Raw genomic sequence first — 6901 nt, forward strand, 5'->3', positions numbered from 1 at the left:
CCTTGGGGACATGGAAGGGGGACATTTCCAGGAAGAGATGGCAGGTGACAAGTCAGAAGGTTCTGTGTGAATTTCTGAATGAGCAAAATGGTCACAGTCCAGAACGAGAAGCAGGAAGGTGAAAGCACCAGGACATAGACTAGGAGGGGTGTCCAGGAGCCGTTTCTTAGAGGGCTTTGCAGATCATTTAAAGGATTATTTTTTGTTTTACCCCGAGTATGATAGAAGCTGTTTTGCTGTGTATGATGTGTTTAATTCATTGATAATAACTAGCTTATTTATATTTAGGCATGTAACTTAAGCCTTTTCAGCCTCAGTTCCCTCATCTTTAAAATGGATAAAATATTACATTTTATAAGGCTATCTAAGCTGTGAGATGACTGTTGAAAAGCACTTAGGTGTTGACTGGTTCCAGAGATTTACCAGACCCAGGAGTGACAGTTTCTATGTTTCTGGCCTACACAACTAAATAGTGGAGACATTTTCTAGGAGGAAACCTAGGAAGAGAGCCATCCTGGTGAACGAGAGAGGGGATAATGAGCTCACTGTGGATTCCTGTGGATTCCAAGATGCTGTGTGCCATCCAGGTGGAGATCTCTGGTCATGGCTGGTTCTGTGGGTGTGGACTCAGGAAAGAGGTTTTTCCTGGGGATGTGGAGCAGAGAAGGCAGAGAAGTAGTATAGTCAGCACATTTTTACATCAGTTGCATGTATGCATTCAGATCTCTTTACTATTGCCATACAATTGTCACTGTGCCTAAACTTGAACTTTAATGAACTTGAAGTTCATTAAACTATAAAACAATTCTATATTTATCCTTCCCAATCCTCCTTTCTCTATTGCAAGCACACAAACTTGCTTTTAAGAGTTTGCCTCTCCCTCCCAAGAGCCACCAAATGTGTCCTGGTGGAGATCTGTTAGCAGACAAGTCCAGATGGACTTTGCCCTATTTTCTATACCACCTTCCAAGTACACTCATTAGGTTTCCATTTGTTTCTATTTTCCCCAGTTCTCTTTGTGTCTTCCTCCCCTTTCATTGTACCCCAGAACCTATACGCTTCCTCCATCCTTCCACTTGCAATATTATTGTTCCTCATTTTGATGGCCTTGCCTGGGTTTACTTGATTCTTGATCTTGTGAGTCACTGTCATTCAAGTACACATCCATATGTGCTAAACGTTACTGCACAGTGATGTGACCTGCCAATGATACAAGGAGGTGGCACCCAGGAAAGAGTCCCTTTCTGCACCTTTCCCAGGCAATGCTCTTGGAATGGCATGGGGGAGCAGGATACATTGAGCCTGGAGTTGGTGGCTCAGGGGGCCACTTTGTGCATCCTGTACTCCTAGTCCGGGAGGGAACATGCCACACCTCCTGAGAAGATCTAACATTCCCACACTTCCATAGCTTCAAAACCTCTACACCTCTTGGTGTACCTAACACAGACATTTTCTTGCTTGAACCACAATAAATATCCACACCACCTTTCTTATTTAGGTGGGTCCCATGATCTCCCCAAACTTCCATCCCTTGAAGTCACATGCCACATCCAGTCCCCTACACCTCAAGTATGGATTTATAATCAAGATCTATTTTGGGCGGCACCTGTGGGTCAGTGAGTTGGATGCTGGCCCCATATATGGAGGTGGTGGGTTTGAACCAGGCCCTGGCCAAAATGCAACAACAACAAAAAATAGCTGGGCATTGTGGCAGGCACCTGTAGTTCCAGCTACTCAGGAGGCTGAGGCAAGAGAATTGCCTAAGCCCAAGAGCTGGAGGTTGCTATGAGCTGTGACTCTGCGGTGCTCTAACGAGGGCAACAAAGTAAGACTAGGTCTCTAAAAAAAATAAAATCTGTTTCTCTTGCCTTTCTTCAGTCTTTTTCTAACCCTTCACCTTCCCCACAATACCCCTGTGTCAGAAGACTGGCGGTGCTCCTCTTTCTCCCATTTGCCATTGGTAAGAGCAGCTGAGGGTGTGCTGTGCAGACAGGTGGTGGCTGGCAGGAGGAATTCAGCTACGGGGTCAGACAACCCAGGAGCCTGTCCTTCCACTGCGATTTCTGCTCCCAAATCATTTGCTTTCTCTTGTCTAAGTGCCTGGTATCAGGTTGAATACAGTGAACCAGTTGCCTCCTCTTAACCCTAACCTTAATCAGTTTCCTCCTCTCCAACTGGTTCAGTATATCCTCCCTTGTTAGGCTAATTCTGTAAAAACCTCTGGGAAGCCTTTGATAGTAAATTCAACATCTATTTCTTCCCATGGCCCAGAGAGGAAGGATGCTTCTGCCTGTATATCTATACCCTCCACAGTGGCCCACTAATGTACTGTCATTGTCCATGGACTTGCCTGCCTTCCCAGAGACATTGTGGTCCCCCAGAGGGTACCTCAGTTTCCTCAGCACTGCCCCCACTATTGGGTTTGAGTACATGCTGAATAAATGTTTTTTAAATGTGTGCATTTCTTTTTTATTATTTCATGATAGTGCTAAAATTAAATGAGATGTCATACAGTATATTAAAATTTTACTCATAGATGACCTTTATTTATTCTTTGGCCATCTTTTTCCCTCCCGACATCACTTCATAAAGAAATTCTCTATTATGTGAAATTTCTCATTCAGCGCCATCATAATTTGTCCATTTTTATTTCTTACAACCAGCATCACTGTATTTCCTCTTTTTTTCTTGCACACTTTGAAATATTTTGATTGTGCCTGTATGCTTACCTGATGTCTTAATTATCTGACTTCCCTGTAACCTGCATCCTCAAGCAGTGCAGCAAGATATCTCAAAATCATCAAACTTAACTACATATCTTCATCAGGAGATCTGGAGTCTCTATGAGATTGCTCCCTCCTCTCACCCAACTTTATGGAACTAGCTGCCATGAAATCTTGTTGGGACTAGGTATATTTTAATTTCAAAAGTTGAGAACTACTCAGTACTATAGATATCTCTCAACTGAACTTTAGTTTCCTTTGTGATTATAAAGCCACAACTTTTCATTTGCTAAAGGTCCATCTTTCTTTGTTTTCTTTAACTCTAATACAAGAATACAAGTTCCTTTTCATTGGGAATAGTGCGAAGTCAACTGTAATTTATCTAGGGTTCTATCTATATATATTTTTTTTTTTTACCAGAATCTGGAGAAAGAGAGTTTGAGTCCTCTGACATCTTTCCTTCATTTATTCATTCAAGAAATATTGACTGAGCACCTACTCTTTGACAGGCGGCCTTCCAGTCCCTGGAATATAGCAATAAACAAAACAAAGTTTGTGGTTTCACAAAAACATACATACTAGTATATATGTAAATATATAGGTACATGATGTTAGGTGGTAGTAAGTGCCATGAAGAAAGAGAGCTCAGAGTGTGTAGAGACAGGAAATCCCAGGTGGGGGCTGCTATTTCAGGTAAGGTAGGTTTTATAGGCCTCTCGCAGGTGGTGACATCTGAGTCATAGGAATGGGTGAAGACAGAGGACATCAGGGTAGATATGTAGATAGACGAGGGAAGAGATGATAAGGCTGGGGCTTTCCATACAGAATAAGGGGTTCAGTAAGGAAGACTGAGATGGAGAGATCAGGGCGGTAGGAGGGAAGATGAAGATGTCAAGGACTGAAAGTTGGGGAAGAAAGTGTCTCAAGAGGAAGGGAGCCACACGGTGAAATTGGTGGTGCTGGTAGTGCAAGATAAAGATTGATCATTGACTGGCTAGTGAAGGTTATTTTCCCAGAGACACCAACTGTCCCCTCTAGCCCGCCCCCCACTGGTCTACACAGCCTTTTACACCAGCCCCGAGAGCCACACGTGTGCTGCTGCTGGAGCCAAGCAACTTCTTCCAAGCCCTGCTGTGTGTTGGGTATAGTGAGGCTGAGAACATAACCACAGCACTCAGGAGGAAGCCATTGCTAGAGTTCTGAGATGTCTCCTGGAGTAAATGGATAAAATAGAGCTCAAGTCTCTTCTGTAGGTTTTCTGAAAATCATTCTGAAGTCTCTGTCATTTCCCATGTCGCCTCATAAATGTAAGGGAATGATGCTCAAGGTCCTTTTCAGGGACCCATCAGCATCTAAATTCTTCTTTCCTTTCCAATTCTTTTCCTTCCCTTCAACTCAGCAAGTCTTTTTTTAGTCGAGTAGAAGAAGAATGGGGTGAAGTGAGGGAGCTGGAGACTTGTCCTGTGTTCTTTCTGATCCATGGTTTATACCCAGAATTCTACCAGCCTTCCTCAGGGCCTAGACTTTTACCAAAACCAGAGCTTTCTTGGCTTTGTGGTAACAACTTTCCTTGACACAAGCAACCCAGCATAGGGGCTTCTTGAATACTGACAAGGGTTGAAGGATAATAGAAAATACATGGAGTGAGTTTTATTTTTGTCCCTACTTCTCCATCTTTCTTTTTCTTCCACGGGTATTCTTCATTTATCTTACTGGCAATTGGGAACATGTACTTTGACTCTGGGAAAAGGAAGTTATCTTAGCCCTCACCTTTCTTTAACCCAAAGAGGAGAAAGTTTGATTTGGATCTGTCTGATGTCAAGGCACTGAATGGAATGTATCTTCTAAGGGAAGAGCATTAGCAAACACATTCCCCTGTCCCCTTCTTCCAGGTAAGGGCCAGACTGCTCACTGCTGGGAGGATTCAGGCTCTTATGACCTTACTTGAGTTCTGGCTCTCTCTCCTTCGACATCTTCTCTTCCTCTCATTTGGTGGCCAAGCCAAGATGCTCCTGCTCCTGCCTAGCCTAGACTAGCTTGGGCTTGGACACCAGCAGCAAGCATGTTCTTTTTTATTCTGATTTATTTTTTGTCACTGTGATTTATTTTCTTTCTGCCCGGATGCTGGCAGAAGGGTGTGATTCTAACCACTTCTTCCATGATTGGGGTAGAACTGAGTTTTACATGAGTTTGGGGAGGGAGCAGAACAAAGAAAACCAAATAGCTTTTATGGCCTGCTTTAAACCGAAGGTTTTTATTTGTTAAAACTTTTTTATCGAAATACAATTCATATAACAAAATTCACTAAAAATGTACAATTCAGAAGTTTTTCGTATACAGAGGGTGTCAAAAAAAGGTATACACTTTTTAAGTGGCGTTATCTATGTATTACTTTTTGAAGTTGAATTGAGTAACTGGTAGCAATGTGTAGCATAATGTGTGCTCAAAAGACGGCAGCAATCAATGAGTCACTGTGTGACAAGCAGGACAATCAAGAAACAAGGTGGAAGCATTGTCTTTTGAGGAGCACAAGACCATTTTGAAGTGGTATTGGAGATTCAAGAGCATGGTCGAAGTACCGCCAACAGAACTTCTAACACACCTAACGACTGCATGCTTTTGTGATAAGTTTGAGATGCACTGTAGGAGACCAAACACCAGGCTTATAGAAGAAGCCACCAGTTCTTGAGGGAGGCACTGGGAGGGAGACAATTTCCTAGCCAGCATGGAGATGCTTTGCAAACTGTAGACAAGCCCTCAAGCAACTGCATGCATTAATGAGATAAGATTGGTTGCTTGTTAGCAAGCAGGTGTAATGCTTGGGACATTTGTGCTGCAACAGGGTGGGAGTTGAGCCCATGGGGAAAGAGCACTTTTCCGTCATTAAGCACATACCCTAGTATGTGGGCCCCCACACCTATTGTAGAATGCTTCAAGAAAAGGCCCTGACAGAGGTGACTTGGGGCTCTCCTGGAAATATTGGGAAACCCACTTCTTGCAGGCTTGCACCTCAATCCATGTCCCAGCTTTTTTAATTTGCACAGTGATGAGGTGCCCACAGCAGGCATCAACAATGCACAGAACTGTGAGTGATGTGCACAAGGGAAGATCTGTGAGGCCTCTCACTGTTGCTAAAGCAGTAGTTTGCAGAAATCAAAAATGTCTAGACAGTGATGGATACCACTTTGAGCACCTCTTGTAATTGCGGAAGTCAAACGTGACTTGTAATCATCTCGGTATATAGCGAGTATTACAATTTTAATAGTTTTTTCCTTTCTTAAAATATATATACATTTTGGGAAGCATTCTCTGTAATCACTATGTTGTACGGTTATTGCTACTCTCTAATTCTAGGACATTTTCATCCCTCCAGAATGAAACTCCTTACCTTTTAGAAGTCTCAATTCTCCCCTCCCCTAGCCCCTGGCAACAACCAATTTCCTTCCTGTCTCTATAGATTTGTCTATTCTGGATATTTCATGGAAGTGGCCATTTAGGTCTGGCTTTTTCACTTAGCATAATATTTACACCTTACTAGTTTAGGGAATGGGAGTCTTCTTCATTGTCCTGTCCAGCTCATTAGAGGCCAGCACTGGAATCCACACCTAAGACTCAGTACACCAGCACAGGGTAGGTAATGTACCTTCCATTACCCTATTGGCCATTGCAAACTTAGTCTGGTGAGAACACCCCTAGTGGCTACTTCCCAGCAGTGAGCCATCCTGGTCCACCAGCAGGAGCAGTAACAGTGCCATGCAGTCAGCTGTGCTTTCTGTGTGGTCATGGATACCAGTAAGAATCATGAATCAAATTCAAAAGACTCTTGCTAGAGCTGAGAGAACCCTTCCCAGGTATTTAGGGTATGAAAGGACAAAAATTATGGATTCTGCATGGTAGCTGAGAAGACTTGTTAGCCCATATTTTGGAGACTCTAAAATAATTAAGACACTGACTTGAAGTGTCTATTCAAGTGTATGTGAAAAGGATGGAAGTCAAAGAAAAGTTATTTATTACCACCAGAGTGATCTCTTTTTTATACCCAAACTGGTGTTTTGGGGAAACACTGATCAGTTTTATAACATAAATGAAAGGTTCCCTCTTATGCAGAGAGATTAAGCCTAAGTTTTTGAACACATAGGCTACTTCTTTTATTAATTCCAACCAGAGACCTAGTCAAG

This window comes from Otolemur garnettii, unplaced genomic scaffold (genome assembly GCF_000181295.1).
Source record: "Otolemur garnettii isolate 467f Iridium unplaced genomic scaffold, OtoGar3 scaffold00036, whole genome shotgun sequence".
Classification (NCBI taxonomy): Eukaryota; Metazoa; Chordata; class Mammalia; order Primates; family Galagidae; genus Otolemur; species Otolemur garnettii.